Raw genomic sequence first — 23,864 nt, forward strand, 5'->3', positions numbered from 1 at the left:
AGTGCTCGGCATAACAAAGTTGCTCAGGATTTGGTGCTAGAGTTGAGCCTCATCATTCAGATACATCAGCTTGATTCCTTTAGGCATGGTGGTGTTCTTACCCATGACCCATGGGACAGTCGGATCAAGGGCTATCCTCTGCTTGACAGCATCCCAGTCAAATCGCATAAACCTCATATCCTCTTCAGCCTTTTGGTAACCGTTAGGCTGATCTGACTTAGGCTGAAGGCGGAGGATGTCCTCAATATCTTCCTCAGTGACCAGTATTTGTTTCCCTCTGAGGTACACTGCATCCAGGGAAGTCTTGAAATAGTTGCAGTAAAACTCTCTAACCCAAGAAGCATTGACCTCTGTCAGGTTTCTCTCCAAGAAGAACCAACCTCTTTGTTTGATCTGATCGGAGGTGTACTGTTGTAGTTCTTCTGGAATTTTCAGAGTTCTCTCTAGGTACAGGTTTCTGGAGGTGGCAAACACTGGGTACTTCAGCTCACAGTATCTGTTTGCAAATTTTACCGGATCATTGGTAGTAAGGAGCTGGTCAGCCTTTTCCTGCGGGGTAAAGTGCTTTTCCCGCCAGGAGTCATCATGCATAATATCCAGGATGGACATAGAAAGTTCACCTCTTTTCCTTTTACCAGTGGTTGCCTTGCCTTTTCCTTTTCTTTGAGGGTCAGACATCCTGAAAAGTAGAAATTCTAGGATATAAATGAAGAGCAGAGCAGTAAAGCAAGTAAGCAAATAGAATAATGGCAATATAAGCACATAGTGGCAAAAGAGCAGTAGAATTATGAAATAAGTTAAGTAAATGTGCATTATGGATTGTATTTGAGTTAGAAATCTGAGAAGAAAAATCACAATCCAAAATGTAATATAAGTAGAATTCATGTTAATTAGGAAAAGCTATAATCATGCCTTGAGTTAGAAGGTTAAAGTAAATAATTAAAAACCAAGAAGAGACGTTTGAAAGTTAGATCGGTTAGGATTGAAAAAGAGGTTAGAAAGTGGAAATCAGTGAGTTAGTAAAAAGAAAGTCAGAGTAAGTGGCATGATGATCGGTTTCTAAGTAACAAGAATTTCACAATTATATGCTACAGTCAACTCATATTAAAGCAAGGAAATCAGGTTGATGATGATTCATATTGATATGGAAATAGCAAAAATTAAAAATGAATCATCAAAAGTTCAATGTATTAACCAGGAAATCGAAAAGAATAAGAATGTTGGCCCGTGCATTCAAGAATTAGTTTGGTAAAAGCTAAGGAATGGAAAATTCAAAATTGCCAAAACCAATGCATGAATGAGAAGGAAACAATTTGCAGGAAATTGGGCAGCATTCCGGCTAAAATTGGATGTTCCCGGGTAATAAACAGCAAGCAGAATAGTTCATATAAGGTAAAATAAGGCTGTAATTACACATAAGTAATTTGAACATGAAAGAGCAATGGAACAACAACATAAAACAGTGAAGAACGGCATATGAACAGTATTAACATCACAGCAACATTAGAATTGCGAAAATTATAAAACAAGTAGCAAGAACAGCGCAATTAACAGGCCTAAATCCACTAACCACATTCTAGCTACTTAACTACCTAGAATCCACTACAAACATGCATCTCTAACTAGCCTAATTTGAACATAATTGGAAAAATATGCAACTAACTACGAATGAAAGAAAAATGGCATTCGGCGGAACCTGGTAGCGTATGAACTACGGTAGGGATCAGAGAGATGGCGGGGTGTGGTGGTGGTGGTGCTAACGTGGCGGTGAAGGGCGGTTGGCGCGGCGGTGGGTGGCTGTTCGGTGGCAGGGGGTTCGGGTGGGGTTTAATGGTGGTGGGTAAGAAGAAAGGGGGTGGTGGTGGTGGTGGTGGGAGGCGCGACGGTGATGGCGTCGTGGTGGTGGTTGGCCGCGATGGTGATGGCGTGGTGGTGGTGGTTGGCCGCGGTGGGGGCAACGGTGGTGGAGGGAAGAAGAAAGAGTAGAAGGGGGAGGGGAGAAGGAAGAAGGAGGGGGGTGGTGGTCGTCACGGTGGGTCCGGGTGGTTGAGGGTGGTGCGGCGGTCGGAGGTGGTTGGAGTGGTGGTGTTGGAGTAGGGAGCAGAGAGGGAGCAGAGGGGGTAGGGTTTCACGTCACTGGGGTTAATGAATTTGAATCCACGCGAACGCGTGGGGCATGCGATCGCATGGCTAGGGTGAAAAGGGGTTGACGCGGTCGCGTGGTTGACGCGATCGCATGGAATGGGTAAAAGATGAATGTCGCCGGAAATTGTGCTAAACGCACAATTCCAGCGTCGTTTCAGTGGAACTCTCTGTCTCCATTTAGGGTGTTATGCAATCCATGCGACGCAGACGCATTGCTCACGCTTTCGCGTGGGATGGGTGTTTTGTAAGTGGTGCGTTCACGTGATGGACGCAAACGCGTGAGCCGTTTTGTGCTAAATGCACAACAGTCGCACGATTCCTCTACTATCCCGTGAGGGAATTTGAACGATCGGTCTGCCAGTTGTAGGGCCATTTTTGTTGGTTTAGCCTCCTCAATTTTCATCTTTCTCATCATAGCTAATGACATCAAATTGATGTTGGCCCCTAAGTCACAAAGAGCCTTCTCTACTATGATTTCTCCTATAATACAAGTGATCTGAAAACTCCCAGGATCCTTCAGTTTCTGAGGTAGTTTATGCTGAATGATAGCACTGCACTCTTCAGTTAGTATCACAGTCTCATTGTTCTTCCAGCTTCTCTTCTTAGTCATTAGCTCCTTCAAAAACTTGGCATAGAGTGGCATTTGTTCTATGGCTTCAGCAAAGGGTATGTTGATTTGTAGCTTCTTAAAGATTTCCAAAAATCTCAAGAACTGGTTGTCATCTTTCCTTTTCTTCAATAGCTGGGGATATGGAGCTCTTGAGATGTTCAGTTGTGGTATCCCTTTTTCTTTCTGCAGAATTGGCGTGGGAGGTTGAACTCCATCTTGCTCTTCTCCCTTTTCATTTGAGCCTTCTTCTTGTGGTTTTTGGGGACGTTCCTTCAGTTCCTTCCCACTCCTAAGTGTGATAGCTTGACACTCCTCCCTTTTGCTTGAATGGGCATCATAGCAAAAGTTGTGGTTAGGAAGCTGCTTAAACAGATAGCTGATTTGTGTCTCCAGTTTCTTGATGGCAGCATTTTGATTCTGCATGTTTGACTGCACTTCCTCTCTGAATGCTTTACTGTTTCGAATGTCTTTGCATACTCCATCAATTAAGGTTTCGATCTTAGAGAGCTTGTCATCAATTGATGGGTGATTCGGAGCAGATGTGCTGTTTTGGTTTTGATAGGCGTGTGGAGAAGTGTTGTTGTTGGAGTTGTAACGTCTCTGGTCTTGGTTTTGATCTTGCTCACTTTCCCACCCAAAGTTTGGGTGGTTTCTCTATCCAGGGTTGTAGGTCTTGGAGTATGTATCATAGTTTTTCCTTGGTGAATTCCCGATGTAGTTGGCTTGCTCCTGACTCCCCTCTGCTTCTTCATTCACTCCTTCTTGGGTTGTTGATGAAGTTGAGATTGCTGCTACATGGTTCATCTCCATCTTCTTGGTGAGATCAGCCAGCTGCTGGGTAATGAGCTTGTTTTGGGCCAACAGAGCATCTACATTGTTTAGCTCCATTACTCCTCTTGTGTTCCCTCTTTCGGAAGCATAGAAGTAGTCGTTCTCTGCTACTGTTTCAATAACATCTATGGCTTCCTCAATAGTCTTCTTCTTGTTCAAAGATCCTCCGGATGAATGGTCTACGGCCTTCTTTGACTCATAAGAGAGTCCTTCATAGAAAATGTGCAGCTGCACCCATTCGTTGAACATGTCAGGTGGACACGTCCTTGTTAAGTCCTTGAACTTCTCCCATCCTTCATATAGAGTCTCACCATCTTGTTGCCTGAAAGTTTGGACCTCAACTCTCAGCCTATTGATTCGTTGAGGAGGGTAAAATCTTGCTAAGAATTTGTTCACCACGTCTTCCCAAGTTGTCAAGCTTTCCCTTGGGAAAGATTCCAGCCACTTGGCTGCTTTGTCCCTAAGTGAGAATGGAAACAAGAGCAGTCTATAGGCGTCAGGGTGAACACCATTAGACTTCACTGTGTCACATATTCTCAGGAAGGTGGTCAAATGTTGATTGGGGTCTTCTTGAACACCTCCTCCAAACGAACAGTTGTTCTGAACAAGGGTGATGAGCTGTGGTTTAAGTTCAAAGTTGTTGGCATGGATTGTTGGCTTTTGGATGCTACTTCCACAATTGCCTGGGTTTGGATTGATGTAAGAGCCCAAAACTCTTCTATCCTCCCCAGCATGATTTGCTCTACCTCCTCCCCCATGGTTGTGATCCTCTTCTTCATGATGGTTTTCCATGTTGTCTTCCATGTTTGTTTCAAAGAATTCCTCTTCTTCCTCAGCACCAACCACTTTCTTTCCTCTTGCCTCCCTCCTTAATCTAAGGAGGGTCCTCTCAGGTTCGGAATCGAAGGAAGTTGAAGCCCCGCTTCTTCTCCCTGTCATACAACCATCAAGTGCAAGCAAGAAAAGATAGGTGCAGAAAGTATTTGTGTCAAAATTACTGTTAGTTGTGGGTGATGCAATATATCAAACAGTTAGTGGGTTAGCAAATAGAATTGGAAATAAAAAAGAAAAACAAAAGAGCAGAGGGGGAAGGAAAGAAGTTTAACTAAAACAAAAAGTAAATCACTCAAACAGAAAATGAAATTCACAAAAATAAAAATGATCAATTTAGTGATCTTCCAATTTAATCATTGTTGATGCACAATCAATCCCCGGGAACGGCGCCATAAACTTGATGCACGGAAAATTTGTCTCACAACAAATCTCCCTTCGGCAAGTGTACCGAATTTGTCGTCAAGTAAAAACTCACAATAGAGTGAGGTCGAATCCCACAGGGATTGATTGATCAAGCAACTTTAATTAGAAGAATGTTCTATTTGAGCGAATCCAGAATTTGGGTTGAGAGTTGCAGAAGATAAAATGGCGGTAATGTAAATAACAGAAAAGTAAATGCTAGAATTAAAGGATTGGAAGTAAATGACTGAAAATAAATTGCAGAATTGTAAATGGGAATGGGGGATTTGCTCATAAAAGTAAATGGCAGAAATTAAAGAGAATGGGTAAGATCAGAGATGGGGAGTTTATTGGGCTTAGGAGATGTTGCAATTCCCCGGATCAAGTTCATTTTCATCTCTTCCTTAATCAATGCACTCATTGATCTCCTTGGCAATCTTAAGTGATTGAATTACAATTTTTTGCAATTCAATCTCTCAAATCTTGATCAATAGCCAATTCCTTGGTCAATTGCTCATGAGAAGAGATGAAGTATGGTCACTGATTATACCACATGCATTTCCCAAATCAAGTATTGAGAGGGTTATAGTCACATACCCATCCAAACCCAATTTGGTCCAGCATGAGAAAGCATTTCTAGCTTGATCTCATCATTCCTCTTTCAAGGTTCAAAAGAGATCCAAGTTTGAATAGCTTCTCTTCCAAGATAACTACTCAATTGGATGAAGATCAAAAGCTTTCAAGTAAAATCAAGAGAAAAGATAGAAGAAGAATAATGAAAATTAGTATTGATCCATCAAATTACAACAGAGCTCCCTAACCCAATGAAAGGGGTTTAGTTGTTCATAGCTCTTGAAAATGAAAATAAAGATGGAGAATACATCATAGAACTAGAAATTGTAGAGAAAAATAAAATACAGAGAGTAGTTCTCTTTTTCCAGCCTCTAGAACTCCTTAACAATTCAAAGCTACTCCTATATATACTATTTCTCTCAGCTTTTAGTTGGCTCTTCAAGTCTTGGGCCTTTGGATCTTGAGTTTGAAGCAGTTCTTTTCTTCATTTGGGCTTGGCTTTACTTGCAGAGAGAAAGTGCTAAGTGGGCATAGACTTTAGCTCAGGGCGTTAGGGATGTTAACATTTAGTGAAAGTATAAGTTCGAGAACGTTAGTGACACTTAACATTTTCACTAACGTTCCAATGTACCTCTTTGCCTTACGTTAGAGCCCACGTTAACTAGGTTAACGTGGCTTCTATCGTGGCCTTGCCAACCTTCGAGAACGTTAGTGACACTCAACATTGTCACTAACGTTCCAGTGTGCCCCTTTTTGCTTCACGTTAAAGCCCACGTTAACTAGGTTAACGTGGCTTCTAACGTGGCCTTGCCAAACTTCGAGAACGTTAGTGACACTCAACATTGTCACTAACATTCCAATGTGCCCCTAGATCTCACGTTAGAGTCCACGTTAACTAGGTTAACGTGGCTTCTAACGTGGCCATTCTTAGCCATCCCAACGTTAGTGACAATGTTGAGTGTCACTAATGTTGGCTCATCATTCATTCCTCATCGTTAGCTTCCACGTTAACTAAGTTAACGTGGCTCCTTGGGGGGTTGTGTGGTTGCTTCCAACGTTATTGACGATGTTGAGTGTCACTAACGTTGTCGACAACTCTCACTTCTTACGTTAGCTCCCACGTTAACCAAGTTAACGTGGGAGTTAACGTGGTGTGTTGCATCCTTAGGCCAACGTTAGTGACAATGTTGAATGTCACTAACGTTGGCTTCTCTTCCCCCTTTAACGTTAGAAGCCACGTTAACTAGGTTAACGTGGGCTCTAACGTGGCCACTCATGAGTGTTTGCCAACGTTAGTGACAATGTTAAGTGTCACTAACGTTGGTTCAACTTCCCTTCTCCACGTTAGGGTGCACGTTAACTTAGTTAAGACTCTTAACGTGGGCAATGATGGCTTTGAGAGTGTTATTGGCAATCATTTTTCTCATTAACCTTGCAAGTTACCTCCCTTTCCTTGCTTCCTTTGGTCCTGAAATCAAGCAATAGAGTGCATCAAAGTTCTAGTCCAAGTCATGGGTAATGTAGCATACAATTTATCACTAAATTCATGCAAAATCCTCATGAAATAATGTAAAATGCACAATGTATGCTTGAATCAAGGTGTAGGTGAATATCTACCCAAAAGTAGCTTATTTCCTAAAGAAATGCACGAAACTACCCTAAAAACAGTAAAGAAAAGGTCAGTGAAACTGGCCAAGATGCCCTGGCATCACAACACCAAACTTAAAGCTTGCTTGTCCCTAAGCAAGTACTGGAACAAGAGAATGATGAATGGAATATCCAGAGGAATGAGTCATTCTTGTGGAAGTCATGTTACTGATTTTATGGTGGTTTCATGCATAGCAACTTAGGTTCATTCCATTACTGGCTTTCAGACTTTTATCATGTCCCTAAACACTTACTTTGTTTATATCCCATGAGACTTTTATTCATTGATCCTTTTATTGTTATTTCAAGGGTTATTTGTGTTAATTAGGCTAAGTGCTCTGTAAGGGGGCAACTCTTTAAGATAAGCTTTCAGCCAACACTCCCGAACCAGTTGGTTCAAGGTGCTAGGTGTTGAAGTACCCCTAAGGACTTACTCCCTCAAGTCTCTCCCCCATACATACACACCACAGGCATATAGTTTATTTATTTTCTTTTCTTGAGACCTTGGTGTCCAGCACCTCTTTGGGTTACTAAATGCTCTGTAGTGAGGGTTACTCTTGATAGTGGATTTTCAGCTGATAATCCCGGGTTAGTTAACCCAAGTTACCAAGTGATAAAGAACCCCTGAGAGCTTATTCATCCAAGTAGATCCCTCACACAGGAGCACCACAGACACTTGTCTCAAGGTCCAAACCATTGGTGCCTAGCCTTATTGCTTACTCTTTTTCTTTTGTTTTTCACTTCCATTGTTCTTTTCCTTTTCTCTTATTAGGATCTTGTTATTAACTTAGTCTCATGGGTATATCCAAAGTCAAGTATTCAGGATAGATAGTTGTCCTCCTAGCCTTGTGGTTGAACTAACTTAGCTAACTTATGATTACCCCAAAGATTCATGAATGCACTTCCACATTATGAACTCTACTCTGGTCTTTTAAAAAAAAACATAAACATTCTCTTCCTCATTTGATTTAAAGGGACAAGCTTACAAAAAAGTTAAGGAGGATGCAGTGACATAAAGACTGGCACACATAGACCTATTCAGAACTTAAAAGACAAAATTTAAAAAGGGTTCAACTACGAGTAACTACAAATCAAAAGTGCATTCGGACTTCCAACTTTCAACAATTCTGAGTACAATGGAATTAAGTAACAATACAACCTTTGGGTGATGATTTCTGGTTGCCCTCTCTCTTTGTCATCATCCTAGTTTTTGCTGCCTAGCTTCTTTGGGTGGAGGTGCACCATTTCCTCATAAGGTTCCTGCAAGGTTACTGGAAGTTGCTTGTTCCCAAAGCACTTGAGACATAGTTAGCTTGTATGTATGCTGGTGCTTTTTGAACTCAATTTGGTGTGTGAACACCAAACTTAGTTCCTTGCCCAGTCCAAACATTGCACATATGCAGAAAACCCCATATCTTGTTGTCAACAAAGCAATGATAACCTATAATCTAACTACATCTAAGTGGTTTCTCTTGATTGGATGGAGCTAGCAATGTTCTTCTGGAGTGGAGTGTAATTCTAACCAATGTCCTTTGGTGGAACACCAAACTTAGAATTACACCATCACTCTTGGATTGTTCTGGTGTAGAACACCAAACTTAGCTCCTTACAATACAGGGGAAACGACTTGTGATTTTTTTATTGAAATAAAGATGAAAGTGAAACTACCTGAGGTTGGGTTGCCTCCCAACAGAGCACTTTTTTATCGTCACTAGCTCGACGAGTCCTTAATTACTTGAGATGGTACTTTACTCTGGGATTTTCCCCCATGTTGCCCAGATAATGCTTGAGTCTTTGTCCATTCACTGTAAAAGTCTTCTCTGAACCTTCATCCGTGATTTCGATGTGGCCATATGGTGATACTTTTGTAACCATGAAAGGTCCGGACCACCTTGACTTGAGTTTTCCTGGGAACAGCCTTAATTTAGAATTGTAAAGGAGTACTCGCTGCCCCTTTTCGAAACTCCTGGGCGCAAGATGCATGTCATGTTTTCTCTTTGACTTTTCTTTGTACATCTTAGTGTTTTCATAGGCTTGTGACCTGAATTCTTCCATCTCTTGCATCTGCAAGATCCTTTTTGCACCAGCAGCAATGCTGTCAAAATTTAGTATCTTGATAGCCCAGAGAGCTTTGTGTTCCAGCTCCAGTGGTAAATGACAAGCCTTCCCATAGACCAGTTGATATGGAGACATTCCAAGTGGAGTTTTGAATGCTGTTCTGTATGCCCAAAGGGCATCATCCAGCTTCTTCGACCAATCCTTTCTAGATGCACCCACAGTCTTTTCCAGGATCCTCTTCAGCTCTCTGTTGGATATCTCAGTTTGCCCACTCGTTTGAAGGTGGTAAGGTGTGGCTACTTTGTGTTTTACCCCATATCGTAGAAGGAGAGCTTCTAGTGGTTTGTTACAAAAGTGGCTCCCTCCATCACTGATGAGGGCTCTTGGGACTCCAAACCGGCTAAAGATATTCTTCCTGAGGAAGTTCATGACTACCTTGTTATCATTAGTTGGGGTTGCAATAGCCTCTACCCACTTGGAAACATAATCCACTGCTACCAGGATGTACTTGTTTGCATGTGAGGTTGGGAATGGTCCCATGAAATCTATTCCCCACACATCAAACAGTTCCAGTTCCAAGATGAAATTTTGTGGCATGGCGTTTCTTTTGGGCAGGTTCCCAGATCTTTGGCATTCATTGCAGCTTTTTACTAGTTCCTTGGCATCCTTGAAAAGGGTCGGCCAAAAAAATCCGCTTTGTAACACCTTTGCTGCAGTTTTGTCCCCTCCAAAGTGCCCGCCATAACATGAACCATGGCAATTCCACAGGACTTCTCTTCCTTCCTCTTCCGAAACACATCTTCTAAGGATTCCATCTGAACATTTCTTGAAGAGATATGGTTCGTCCCAGACAAAGTATTTTGCATCATTCATGAGCTTCCTTTTTTGATGTTTATTGATCCCTGGGGGTAATGCCCCAGTTGCCTTAAAATTTGCAATATCTGCGAACCATGGTTCTTTGTGAACTGTCATCAACTGCTCATCAGGGAAGAGCTCGTTCTTCTCATTGGTAACCACAGTGATTCCTCCCTTCTTGGGCACAACATGTATGGGGCTAACCCAAGGGCTGTCCGAAATTGAGTATATGACCCCTCCTTGCCAAAGCTTCATAACCTCTTTCTGTACCACTTCCTTCATGATTGGGTTTAGCCTTCTCTGGGATTAAATGGATGGCTTAGCATCATCTTCCAACAGTATTTTATGCATGCATATGGCTGAACTGATTCCCTTCAAGTCAGCAAGGGTCCATCCAATGGCATCCTTACGCTCCTGCAGCACCTTGAGTAGCTCATCCTCTTGATCTTGACTGAGGGATGAATTTATGATCACTGGGTAGTTTTCATTTTCTCCTAGATATGCATATTTGAGAGTGGGTGGCAGTGCTTTGAGTTCAAGTTTGGGTGCTTCTGACGTTTGGTTCCCTTCCTTTGGTGCATCTGGTATATGTATTTCTGCTGTGGTCACCTCTTCACTTGATTCAGATTCTTCCTCCACCAATCTCTCGTCCTCTTCAGGTTCTTCTTCTTCAAAATTCTCCTGCACTTCATCCTCAAGTGCATCTAACCTCATGCATTCCCCCAATTGTTCTGGTGGGTAACTCATGGCCTTGAACACATTGAATGTCATCTTTTCATTGTGTAATCTCAGGGTGAGGTCACCCTTCTGAACATCAATGACAGCTCCAGCAGTGGCCAAGAATGGCCTTCCCAAGATGATGGAGGTCTTGGCGTCCTCCTGCATGTCCAACACCACAAAATCTGCTGGAAATATGAAATCTCCCACTTTTACTAGCAAATCCTCTACTATCCCGTGAGGGAATTTGAACGATCGGTCTGCCAGTTGTAGGGCCATTTTTGTTGGTTTAGCCTCCTCAATTTTTATCTTTCTCATCATAGCTACTGACATTAAATTGATGCTGGCCCCTAAGTCACAAAGAGCCTTCTCTACTGTGATTTCTCCTATAATACAAGGGATCTGAAAACTCCTAGGATCCTTCAGTTTCTGAGGTAGTTTATGCTGAATGATAGCACTGCACTCTTTAGTTAGTATCACAGTCTCATTGTTCTTCCAGCTTCTCTTCTTAGTCATTAGCTCCTTCAAAAACTTGGCATAGAGTGGCATTTGTTCTATGGCTTCAGCAAAGGGTATGTTGATTTGTAGCTTCTTAAAGATTTCCAAAAATCTCAAGAACTGGTTGTCATCTTCCCTTTTCTTCAATAGTTGGGGATATGGAGCTCTTGAGATGTTCAGTTGTGGTATCCCTTTTTCTTTCTGCAGAATTGGCGTGGGAGGTTGAACTCCATCTTGCTCTTCTCCCATTTCATTTGAGCCTTCTTCTTGTGGTTTTTGGGGACGTTCCTTCAGTTCCTTCCCACTCCTAAGTGTGATAGCTTGACACTCCTCCCTTTTGCTTGAATGGGCATCATAGCAAAAGTTGTGGTTAGGAAGCTGCTTAAACAGATAGCTGATTTGTGTCTCCAGTTTCTTGATGGCAGCATTTTGATTCTGCATGTTTGACTGCACTTCCTCTCTGAATGCTTTACTGTTTCGAATGTCTTTGCATACTCCTTCAATTAAGGTTTCGATCTTAGAGAGCTTGTCATCAATTGATGGGTGATTCGGAGCAGATGTGCTGTTTTGGTTTTGATAGGCGTGTGGAGAAGTGTTGTTGTTGGAGTTGTAACGTCTCTGGTCTTGGTTTTGATCTTGCTCACTTTCCCACCCAAAGTTTGGGTGGTTTCTCCATCCAGGGTTGTAGGTCTTGGAGTATGGATCATAGTTTTTCCTTGGTGAATTCCCGATGTAGTTGGCTTGCTCCTGACTCCCCTCTGCTTCTTCATTCACTCCTTCTTAGGTTGTTGATGAAGTTGAGATTGCTGCTACTTGGTTCATCTCCATCTTCTTGGTGAGGTCAGCCAGCTGCTGGGTAATGAGCTTGTTTTGGGCCAACAGAGCATCTACATTGTTTAGCTCCATTACTCCTCTTATGTTCCCTCTTTCGGAAGCATAGAAGTAGTCGTTCTCTGCTACTGTTTCAATAACATCTATGGCTTCCTCAATAGTCTTCTTCTTGTTCAAAGATCCTCCGGATGAATGGTCTACGGCCTTCTTTGACTCATAAGAGAGTCCTTCATAGAAAATGTGCAGCTGCACCCATTCGTTGAACATGTCAGGTGGACACCTCCTTGTTAAGTACTTGAACCTCTCCCATGCTTCATATAGAGTCTCACCATCTTGTTGCCTGAAAGTTTGGACCTCAGCTCTCAGCCTATTGATTCGTTGAGGAGGGTAAAATCTTGCTAACAATTTGTTCACCACGTCTTCCCAAGTTGTCAAGCTTTCCCTTGGGAAAGATTCCAGCCACTTGGCTGCCTTGTCCCTAAGTGAGAATGGAAACAAGAGCAGTCTATAGGCGTCAGGGTGAACACTATTAGACTTCACTGTGTCACATATTCTCAGGAAGGTGGTCAAATGTTGATTGGGGTCTTCTTGAACACCTCCTCCAAACGAAAAGTTGTTCTGAACAAGGGTGATGAGCTGTGGTTTAAGTTCAAAGTTGTTGGCATGGATTGTTGGCTTTTGGATGCTACTTCCACAATTGCCTGGGTTTGGATTGATGTAAGAGTCCAAAACTCTTCTATCCTCCCCAGCATGATTTGCTCTACCTCCTCCCCCATGGTTGTGATCCTCTTCTTCATGATGGTTTTCCATGTTGTCTTCCATGTTTGTTTCAAAGAATTCCTCTTCTTCCTCAGCACCAACCACTTTCTTTCCTCTTGCCTCCATCCTTAATCTAAGGAAGGTCATCTCAGGTTCAGAATCGAAGGAAGTTGAAGCCCCGCTTCTTCTCCCTGTCATACAACCATCAAGTGCAAGCAAGAAAAGATAGGTGCAAAAAGTATTTGTGTCAGAATTACTGTTAGTTGTGGGTGATGCAATATATCAAACAGTTAGTGGGTTAGCAAACAGAATTGGAAATAACAAAGAAAAACAAAAGAGCAGAGGGGGAAGGGAAGAAGTTTAACTAAAATAAAAAGTAAATCACTCAAACAGAAAATGAAATTCACAAAAATAAAAATGCTCAATCTAGTGATCTTCCAATTTAATCATTGTTGATGCACAATCAATCCCCGGCAACGGTGCCATAAACTTGATGCACGGAAAATTTGTCTCACAATAATTCTCCCTTCGGTAAGTGTACCAAATTTGTCGTCAAGTAAAAACTCACAATAGAGTGAGGTCGAATCCCACAGGGATTGATTGATCAAGCAACTTTAATTAGAAGAATGTTCTAGTTGAGCGAATCTAGAATTTGGGTTGAGGGTTGCAGAAGATAAAATGGTGGGAATGTAAATAACAGAAAAGTAAATGCTAGAATTAAAGGACTGGAAGTAAATGACTGAAAATAAATTGCAAAATTGTAAATGGGAATGGGGAATTTGCTCATAAAAGTAAATGGCAGAAATTAAAGAGAATGGGTAAGATCAGAGATGGGGAGTTCATTGGGCTTAGGAGATGTTGCAATTCTCCAGATCAAGTTCATTTTTATCTCTTCCTCAATCAATGCACTCATTGATCTCTTTGGCAATCTTATGTGATTGAATTACAATTTCTTGCAATTCAATCTCTCAAATCTTGATCAATAGCCAATTCCTTGGTCAATTGCTCATGAGAAGAGATGAAGTATGGTCACTGATTATACCACATGCATTTCCCAAATCAAGTATTGAGAGGGTTATAGTCACATACCCATCCAAACCCAATTTGGTCCAGCATGAGAAAGCATTTCTAGCTTGATCTCTTCATTCCTCTTTCAAGGTTCAAAAGAGATCCAAGTTTGAATAGCTTCTCTTCCAAGATAACTACTCAATTGGATGAAGATCGAAAGCTTTCAAGTAAAATCAAGAGAAAAGATAGAAGAAGAATAATGAAAATTAGTATTGATCCATCAAATTACAACAGAGCTCCCTAACCCAATGAAAGGGGTTTAGTTGTTCATAGCTCTTGAAAATGAAAATAAAGATGGAGAATACATGATAGAACTGGAAATTACAGAGAAAAATAAAATACAGAGAGTAGTTCTCTTTTTCCAGCCTCTAGAACTCCTTAACAATTCAAAGCTACTCCTATATATACTATTTCTCTCAGCTTCTAGTTGGCTCTTCAAGTCTTGGGCCTTTGGATCTTGAGTTTGAAGCAGTTCTTTTCTTCATTTGGGCTTGGCTTTACTTGCAGAGAGAAAGTGCTAAGTGGGCAGAGACTTTAGCTCAGGGCGTTAGGGATGTTAACATTTAGTGAAAGTATAAGTTCGAGAACGTTAGTGACACTTAACATTTTCACTAACGTTCCAATGTACCCCTTTGCCTTACGTTAGAGCCCACGTTAACTAGGTTAACGTGGCTTCTAACGTGGCCTTGCCAACCTTCGAGAACATTAGTGACACTCAACATTGTCACTAACGTTCCAGTGTGCCCCTTTTTGCTTCACGTTAAAGCCCACGTTAACTAGGTTAACGTGGCTTCTAACGTGGCCTTGCCAAACTTCGAGAATGTTAGTGACACTCAACATTGTCACTAACGTTCCAATGTGCCCCTAGATCTCACGTTAGAGTCCACGTTAACTAGGTTAACGTGGCTTCTAACGTGGCCATTCTTAGCCATCCCAACGTTAGTGACAATGTTGAGTGTCACTAACGTTGGCTCATCATTCATTCCTCATCGTTAGCTTCCACATTAACTAAGTTAACGTGGCTCCTTGGGGGGTTGTGTGGTTGCTTCCAACGTTAGTGACGATGTTGAGTGTCACTAACGTTGTCGACAACTCTCACTTCTTACGTTAGCTCCCACGTTAACCAAGTTAACGTGGTGTGTTGCATCCTTAGGCCAACGTTAGTGACAATGTTGAATGTCACTAACGTTGGCTTCTCTTCCCCCTTTAACGTTAGAGGCCACGTTAACTAGGTTAACATGGGCTCTAACGTGGCCACTCATGAGTGTTTGCCAACGTTAGTGACAATGTTAAGTGTCACTAACGTTGGCTCAACTTCCCTTCTCCACGTTAGAGTGCACGTTAACTTAGTTAACGTGACTCTTAATGTGGGCAATGATGGCATTGAGAGTGTTATTGGCAATCACTTTTCTCATTAACCTTGCAAGTTACCTCCCTTTCCTTGCTTCCTTTGGTCCTGAAATCAAGCAATAGAGTGCATCAAAGTTCTAGTCCAAGTCATGGGTAATGCAGCATACAATTTGTCACTAAATTCATGCAAAATCCTCATGAAATAATGTAAAATGCACAATGTATGCTTGAATCAAGGTGTAGGTGAATATCTACCCAAAACTAGATTATTTCCTAAAAAAATGCATGAAACTACCCTAAAAACAGTAAAGAAAAGGTTAGTGAAACTGGCCAAGATGCCCTGGCATCACATACCTCTCCCAATCTGATCCTATTAGACACATGTCATTCATAATTTCTTCAAGCTCATCATTGTCTGGCCCATTACTTATTCTTGCTTGGTAGCTTGGCTTATCAGAGGGTTGTGATTTCAGATGAAGAGTCCTCATGATAGCATTAGGACTGAAGTCCACCTCTGTTCCTCTCACGTAACTTTTGAAGGTCGGAGCCTTGGTATTGTCTTCCCTGGCCACATTGGCATAGAACTACTTAATGAGATTCGCATTTATTCTTGTTTCTGGGTTCGTGAGCTCTTGCCAACCCCTCTGTTCAATCTTTCCCCAATCTGCGGGCACTCATCATAGTTGAATTGGAACGTCAGCTCTAGCAATACCTTCTTGTGCTTGATACGTTCGAATTGAAGCTCATGGAAAGCGGTCTTGAACCTTCCTTCGTCAAAAGGAATGCTCTCCACTGGTGTCTTTTCCTTTCGCTTTTTGGAGCTTGATGATGCCATAAGCGATTTTTGAGATGGGAAGGTATTGAGAATTATTGGTTAATGATGGACTTCGACTGATTAAGATGGGGTGTAGTTAAGGGAGTGGGTGAGAGTGCTTTTGATGGGGTAAGAGGAGATGAGTGCCGAAAGTGGGAAGTACAGAGAATGGGAATGGAATGTGAAGGGGGTATGGAATAAGAACCACTTATATAGGGAAGTGGTGAGTGAATGAAAGGTGTGGTTTGATGGAGTGGGTGTATGATGAACGGATGGGGTTTAGCATGGGATGAGCACAAGGATCATCAACTTTATGATGGGGTTGGTTCGATTTCCAAGTGTGTCATTCTTTCAATGTTGCATGGCAACATTTCCCAATGTATTCCCCTTGAAGGCACGTGTATAGTCTTCTCCTTTTGTGGTGGCCGAACCCTCCTCCTTCAATTGTCCCATCAATTCTCCTACAAAACAAAAGGGATGTGATTAATAAATTTGTGGATAGTGGCGGCAAAATTTAAAACAAAATGGGATAACTACTTTTTAAAGTTTTTGTTTTTAACTAACTAAGTGCTATTCATGATTGCAAACCAACTGACTATTTAATTGTCCATGCATGCAACATTGGTGACACCAAATTTAGTTTGTGGCCATGTGGTGTACAAAGTTTTGTTCAAGGCTCTAAGAGTAACATGATATGAATTGCATTTATGCTCTCTTAGTATGCCTTGAACACCAAACTTGTTCTTCACTATGTGTTGCATAAAAGGATTCATTCAAGTATATGTCAAAGTTGATTTGGAATTCATGAACCTTACATTATTAACTACTTGAAAAGGATATAAAACATGGGTTGCCTCCCATAAAGCACTTCTTTAGCGTCACTAGCTTGACGTTCTGACTTTGTCAGGGTGGTTGGTAATGCTTCAAATCTTCCCTCCTGGCAGTGAATCTATCTCCATTGGCTTCATCAAGAATCTCCACATGTTCTAAGTAGAGAATTCTGTTGATGGTGAAAACTTTAGGTAGCTGAGATGGGATGGTGGGGAGATGAGGTGGGATAACTGGGAAATAAGCTGAGATCACTTTATCCCCTGGAGAGAAGTCCTCTGTAGGGATCTTCTTGTTCCTCCATTTCCTTGGTGCATTCTTCTTTGTTCTTTTTGATGTTGCCCTGCTCTTTGTGGCCTCTTTTTCCAAGGAAATTTTGTTGCTGGTCTCATATGACTCTGGTGGTTTAGGTTCCTCTTGGTTTTCCTTTAGCTGTGACAACCGCTGACTGTCTTGTTCATCAACCAAAGGGATTCCCAAGTGTACAGCTTGTGCTTCAATGCTTACTTCTTCCACCAGTACTTTGTCGTGCTCTCCCCTTGGTTCCTTGTTTTCCTGATCTGCTTCTTGTGGTGGTTTAAAGACATTGAATGCGAGTTGTTCGTCATGTATCCTCAATATTAGCTCTCCTCGCTCCACATCTATGAGCGCTCTGGCTGTAGCTAGGAATGGTCTTCCTAAGAAGGTGACTCTCTTCCATTTCCAATATGACAAATTCTATGGGAAGGTAGTAGTTCCCAACCTTTACCAACACGTTTTCAACCACTCCTACTGCTTGTTTTTGAGTTTTGTCAGCTAGCCTGATGACTACGTCTGTGGGCATTAGCTCATTGATCTGCAACTTCTTCATAAGGGATAAAGGCATTAAGTTGATGCTTGCTCCCAGGTCACAGAGTCCTTTATCAAACATTGTTTCTCCTATGGCACAAGGGATGTGAAAACTCCCTGGGTCCTTCCTTTTTGTAAGCAACTCTGGTTGAATGAGAGTACTGCACTCCTTATTCATCACTATTGTTTGCCCTCCCTTGAGTGAGCTTTTCCTGGTCAGCAGCTCCTTCATATACTTAATGTATGAGGGCATTTATTGGAGAGCCTTGATGAATGGTATGTTTACATGGAGAGATGCAAACATATCAAGGAACTTTGAGTATATTCTCTTTTCTACACCACCCTTGAGTCTTTGGGGAAAAGGTGCATAGAGTTTCAGCATCTCCTTCTGTGTAATTTTGGTTTCTTGGAGACCCTCTTCCTGCTTCTCTGCTGAAGTATCTCCATAGTGTTCGAAGGGTTTATTCAGCTCTTCCTCAGTCTCCCTATCGCTTATAATGACCATCTTGCATTCTTCCCATCTTACTTTCTTTGCTTCACCTCTTGGGTTTTCTCTATGTCACTTGGGAAGCTGTCAGTAGGTTTGGGAATCTTCTCAGAGAGGTATCCCACTTGAAATTCTAGCCTCTTAATGGTGTCTCCCTGGTTTTTGATATTGGCTCACACCTCCTCCTTGAACACCTTGTTATCTTGGAGTTCCTTCCATATGCCTTCAAGTAGAGTCTCGATCCTTGAGAGTCTATCTTCGGATGATTGTGAGTTAAGATTGGAGGGCTGAGAAGGGCCATTTTTGCTTTGGTATGGATGTTGAGATGTGTTGTTAGGTGGGTGCTGATATGATCTCTGTGTGGAATGTTGGTGAACTGCATTGTTGTTGGGGTTGTGACGTCTCTGATCTTGGCCTTGATCTTGTTGATTTCCCCACTCAAAGTTTGGGTGGTTCCTCCAACCAGGATTATAAGTTTTGGAGTATGGATAATGGGTCTGCCTAGGTGAGTTTCCAATGTAGTTGGCTTGTTCCTGATCACCCTCTGCTTCTGCATTAATTCCTTCTTGGGTTGCTGATGAGGTGGTGATTGCTGCTATTTGGTTCCTCTCCATCTTCTTGGTAAGGTCAGCCAACTGCTTGGTGATCATCTTGTTTTGAGCCAGCAATGCATCCATGTTATTTAGCTCCATCACTCCTCTAGTGTTGCCTCTTTCAGAGGCATAGAAGTAGTCATTCTCTGCTACAGTCTCAATGACATCTATGGCTTCTTCAATGGTCTTCTTCTTGTTCAGAGATCCCCCAGATGAGTAGTCTACTGCCTTCTTTGATTCATAAGAAAGACCTTCATAGAAAATGTGTAACTGCACCCATTCATTGAACATATATGGCGGGCACCTTCTTGTCAAGTCCTTAAACCTCTCCCATGCTTCATAGAGAGTTTCACTATCTTGTTACCTGAAGGTTTGTACCTCAGCTCTCAACCTGTTGATTCTTTGAGGAGGATAGAATCTCGCCAAGAATTTGTTCACCACATCTTCCCAAGTTGTTAAACTCTCCTTCGGGAAGGATTCCAGCCATTTAGATGCTTTGTCCTTGAGTGAGAAGGGAAACAGAAGTAGTTTATAGGTGTCAGGATGAACACCATTAGACTTCACAGTATCACATATCCTCAGGAATATGGTGAGATATTGATTGGGATCTTCTTGGATACTTCCTCCGAATGAACAGTTGTTCTGAACAAGGGTGATGAGCTGTGGCTTTAGTTCAAAGTTATTGGCATGTATGGTTGGCTTTTGGATGCTACTTCCACAGTTTCCTGGGTTTGGATTTATGTAAGATCCCAGAACTCTTTTCTCTTGCCCAGCATGATGCGCTGGACCTTCTCTGCCATGGTTGTGAGCCTCTTCTTCATGATGGTTCTCCATATTCTCATCTATGGCTGGTTTAAAGTATTCTTCCTCTTCCTCAGCACCAATAATTCTCTTTCCTCTTGCTTCCCTCCTTAGTCTAAGGAAGGTCCTCTCAGGTTCAGAATCAAAGGAAGTTGAAGCCCCGCTTCTTCTACCTGTCATACAACCAACAAGACCAAAGCAAAAGGGATATATAGAGTATTCTTGTTAAAAATGTTGTTAGTGTGAGTGATGCAATATATCAAATAGTTAGTGGGTTAGTGAACTAAATTGTAACAAATAAGAGAACACCACAAACGGGTAGGGGTAAAGGGAAGAAAATAACTGAAACTGAAAGTAAATCGATCAAACAAAAATTAAATCAAACAAAAGAAAAATGCTTAATCTAGTTATCCACCAATTTAATCATTGTTGATACAAAATCAATCCCCGACAAAGACGCCATAAACTTGATGCACGGAAACTTGTCTCTCAACAGATTTCCCTCGGCAAGCATACCAAATTGTCGTCAAGTAAAAACTCACAATAGAGTGAGGTCGAATCCCACAGGGATTGATTGGTCAAGCAATTTTAATTGGAGGAATGTTCTAGTTGAGCTAAGCAAAATTTGATTGGAGAATTGCAGGAAATTAAATGGCAGGAAAGTAAATGGCAGAAATTGTAATTGCTGGAAATAAAGAACTGAATGTAAATGACAGAAAGTAAGTTGCAGAATCTTAAATGGCGAATGGGGAAGATGAACATAAAAGTAAATGGCAGAAAGTAAAGAGAATGGTAAGATCAGAAATAGGGATTCATTGGGCTCAAGAGATATTGTATTCTCCCAATCAAGTTCATTCTCATCTCTTCCTCAATCAATGCATTCATTAATCTCCTTGGCAATCTTAAGTGATTGGATTCCAATTCCTTGGTAACCCAATCTCTAAAATCTTGATCAATAGCCAATTCCTTGGTCTAATTGCTCATGAAAAGAGATGAAGTATGGTCACTGATTATACCACATGTATTCCCAAATCAAAGTATTGGTAGGATTATATGTCACCATATCCATCCAAACCCCAATTTGGTCCAACATGAGAAAGCATTTCTAGCATGATCTCTTCATTCCTCTTCCAAGGTCCGAAGAGATCCAAGTATGAATAGCTTCTTTTCCAAGATAACTACCCAATAGGATGAAGATTGAAAGCTTTCTAGTAAAATCAAGAGAAAAGAAAGAAGAAGAATAATGAAAAATATTATTGATCCATCAAATTACAACAGAGCTCCCTAACCCAATGAAAGGGGTTTAGTTGTTCATAGCTCTGGGAATGGAAAGCAAAGATGGAAAATATATTCTGAAAGTGTAAAACTAGAAGTTGCAGAGAAAGTAAATTTCTACAGAGAGTAGTTCTCCTAATGCCCAAAAGCTCCTTTACTAGTTCAAAACTACTCCTATATATACTACTCTTCTGATCTTCTAGTTGGCTCTTCGAGTCTTGGATATGGGCCTTTGGATCTTTAGTTGAAGCAGTTGCAGTCTTCAGTTGGCTCAGCTTTGCTTGCAGAGAAAGTGTGAGTTAGGCATGGACGTTAGTTAGGACGTTAGTGGTGTTAACGTTAAGTGAAAATGTGGGTTCGAGAAAGTTAGTGACGATCACCTTTTTCACTAACGTTACTAACCCAAGATGGTCCACGTTAACTTCAACGTTAGTGGTACTAACGTGACCACTAACGTTGCCTCTTGGTCCTTCGCAAACGTTATTGGCATTCACCTTTTCCAATAACATTTGCTTGTTGCCCTTCCTCCCTACGTTAGAGTCCACGTTAGTATAGCTAACGTGACCCCTAACGTGGGCATGCCTTAGCCTCGAGAGCGTTAGTGACACTTATCTTTGTCACTAACACTCCAAACGCCCCTTCTCACGTTAGTGCCTCACGTTAATTGTATTAACGTGGCTACTAACGTGGTGCTGATTGCCATCTCCAACGTTAGTGACAAAGGTGAGTGTCACTAACGTTGGCTCATCATTTCCTTCCCCCACGTTAGCTTCCACGTTAATGTAATTAACGTGGCAACTAACGTGGCTAATAGTGGCTTGATCCAATGTTAGTGACAAAGGTGAGTGTCACTAACGTTGGCACTTCTTTGTTCCTTCCACGTTAGAGTTCACATTAATGTAATTAACGTGACTCTTAACGTGGCTAAGTGTGCCCCTTTTTCCAACGTTAGTGGTATTCACTTTTATCACTAACGTTGGAGCTTTACTTTTCCTCTACGTTAGCTTCCACGTTATTGTAGTTAGCGTGGCAACTAACGTGGGCTATGATGGCTCACGAAGGCGTTATTGGCGATTATTTTTCTTATTAACGTTGCAAGCTAGCTCCCATTCCACGTTAATGGTCACGTTAGTTAGACTAACGTGGCTATTAACGTGGCATCTTCCTTGCTTCCTTTGTCCTGAAATCAAGCAAGTACAGTGCATCAAAGCTAGGTTCTAACTCATGAGATCATGCATCATCCATTTTATCATTCAATTCATGCATAATTCCCATAAAATTCACAATGTTTGCTTGAATCAAGATGTAAGTGATTATCTACCCAAAACTTGCTTATTAACTAAGAAAATGCATGAAACTACCCTGAAACAGTAAAGAAAAGGTCAGTGAAACTGGCCAAAATGCCCTGGCATCACATAACCATCAATCACGATAAGTTCAATAACTCAAGAGCTTCCAGTTAATCAATTAAAGCCAAGGATATGAAAAGCTAAATAAGAATTATAAACTGAAATACCTCAATTGCATTAATAAGAGAAAATCAATCTAACATTGAGAGTTCATGAGCCAATTGGGCAACAAAAGTAATTGAAGGAAAGCTTTTAAAATATCTAAAAGCAAAAGAAAAATATAAAGTAAAAGGAATATTGAACCTGATAGAGAGTTGAAATCCTAAATTGAAATAATAAGAAATCCTAATCCTAAAACCTAAGAGAGAGGAGAGAACCTCTCTCTAAAAACTACATCTAATTCATGAAAAGTGAATTATTGGAGAGCTCCCCCTGAATGGATGCATTCCCCCACTTTATAACCTATAATCTGTGTTTTCTGCTCTTGGATCTGGTCCAAAAAGGGCTTCAGAAATTGCTGGTAGCGTTTTCTGCAGTTTCTGCACGTGGCGTCTGTCACGCGTCCGCGTGGGTCACGCGGTCGCGTCATCTGGGAGTTTTCCTTGTCACGCGTTCGCTTCGGTCACGCGTACACATCATCTACGTTCTGCTCAAGGCGCGCGTCTGCGTCAGTCACGCGTTCGCGTCGCTGCCTTTTCACGCTAGGCATGCGGCCGCGTCGTCCATGCGTTCGCGTCGCTGCCAGTTTCTTCAAAAACTCAATTTTGTGCTTTCCTTCCATTTTTGTATGTTTCCTTTTCATCCTTTAAGTCATTCCTGCCTTAGGAGATCTGAAACTACTTAACACACAAATCACGGCATCGAATGGTAATAACAGGTAATTAAAATAATTATTTTTAAAGCATAGGAAACATGTTTTTCACATATATCACATAATAAGGAAGGGAAAGTAAAACCATGCAATTTATATGAATAAGTGGGTGAAGGATTAAATAAATCACTTAATTTGAGCACAAAATATATCATAAAATGTGGGTTTATCAGTCACACAGGGCATGAAGCCTCAAGATAATACCACATTGGAAAGTGCTAGCAATGGGTCTATGAAAAAGTACAAGACCACTGATGAGGCATGGCAATTGATCAGTGACTTAGACGAATCTACTCAGAATCACAGGAAGAAACAAAGCCGGTCAAGAGTTGTTGCAGAGGTATCTTCTAGCAAGGAGACTACTGCTCTAACTCAGAGTATATGTGAAATGACCAACTTACTGAAGCAGATGTAGTTGAGTCAACAACAAGCTCAACAAGCTCAGCCCTCTCCACCACAGCAAAGCCAACAGTTGGTTCCACAAAGAGTATGCGGGATATGTGCTGATTATAGTCATTATACTGATGAATGTCCGCAGCTCCAGCAGGAAGACAACACTGTGGCAGCCACTCATAACTTCTATGACCGCCCCAATCAAGGATACAATCAAGGTGGCAGCTACAACCATGGGTGGCAAGACAATTCCAACCAAGGTTGGAGAGATAATTCTAACTAGGGTTAGAGGGACAATCATAACAGAGGAGGTAGAGATAACAATGGAAACCAGAGGTGGAATAACAATAACAACGTCAGGCAGTAGAATCAGAATCAGGCCTACAGAGCACCTCATCTAAAGCAGCCTCAAGCATCTTAGCAGACCCCTCAGATCACTTATCCATATTC

At 41.6% G+C, this 23,864-nt stretch overlaps 2 non-coding genes across 2 annotated transcripts; both read left to right on the top strand.

Moving 5' to 3' along the window:
• Positions 1 to 3,833: 3,833 nt before the first annotated feature.
• LOC148571678 (small nucleolar RNA R71) lies at positions 3,834 to 3,937 on the top strand. Its single transcript, XR_015908503.1, has one exon. It is a non-coding gene; the product is annotated as a small nucleolar RNA R71 (small nucleolar RNA).
• Positions 3,938 to 12,263: 8,326 nt separating this feature from the next.
• On the top strand, positions 12,264 to 12,367 carry LOC148571679 (small nucleolar RNA R71). The gene has a single exon (XR_015907930.1). It is a non-coding gene; the product is annotated as a small nucleolar RNA R71 (small nucleolar RNA).
• The last annotated feature ends 11,497 nt before the right edge of the window (positions 12,368 to 23,864 follow it).

This window comes from Arachis ipaensis, chromosome B3, assembly GCF_059453495.1.
Source record: "Arachis ipaensis isolate K30076 ecotype BB chromosome B3, ASM5945349v1, whole genome shotgun sequence".
In the NCBI taxonomy this organism is placed as follows: Eukaryota; Viridiplantae; Streptophyta; class Magnoliopsida; order Fabales; family Fabaceae; genus Arachis; species Arachis ipaensis.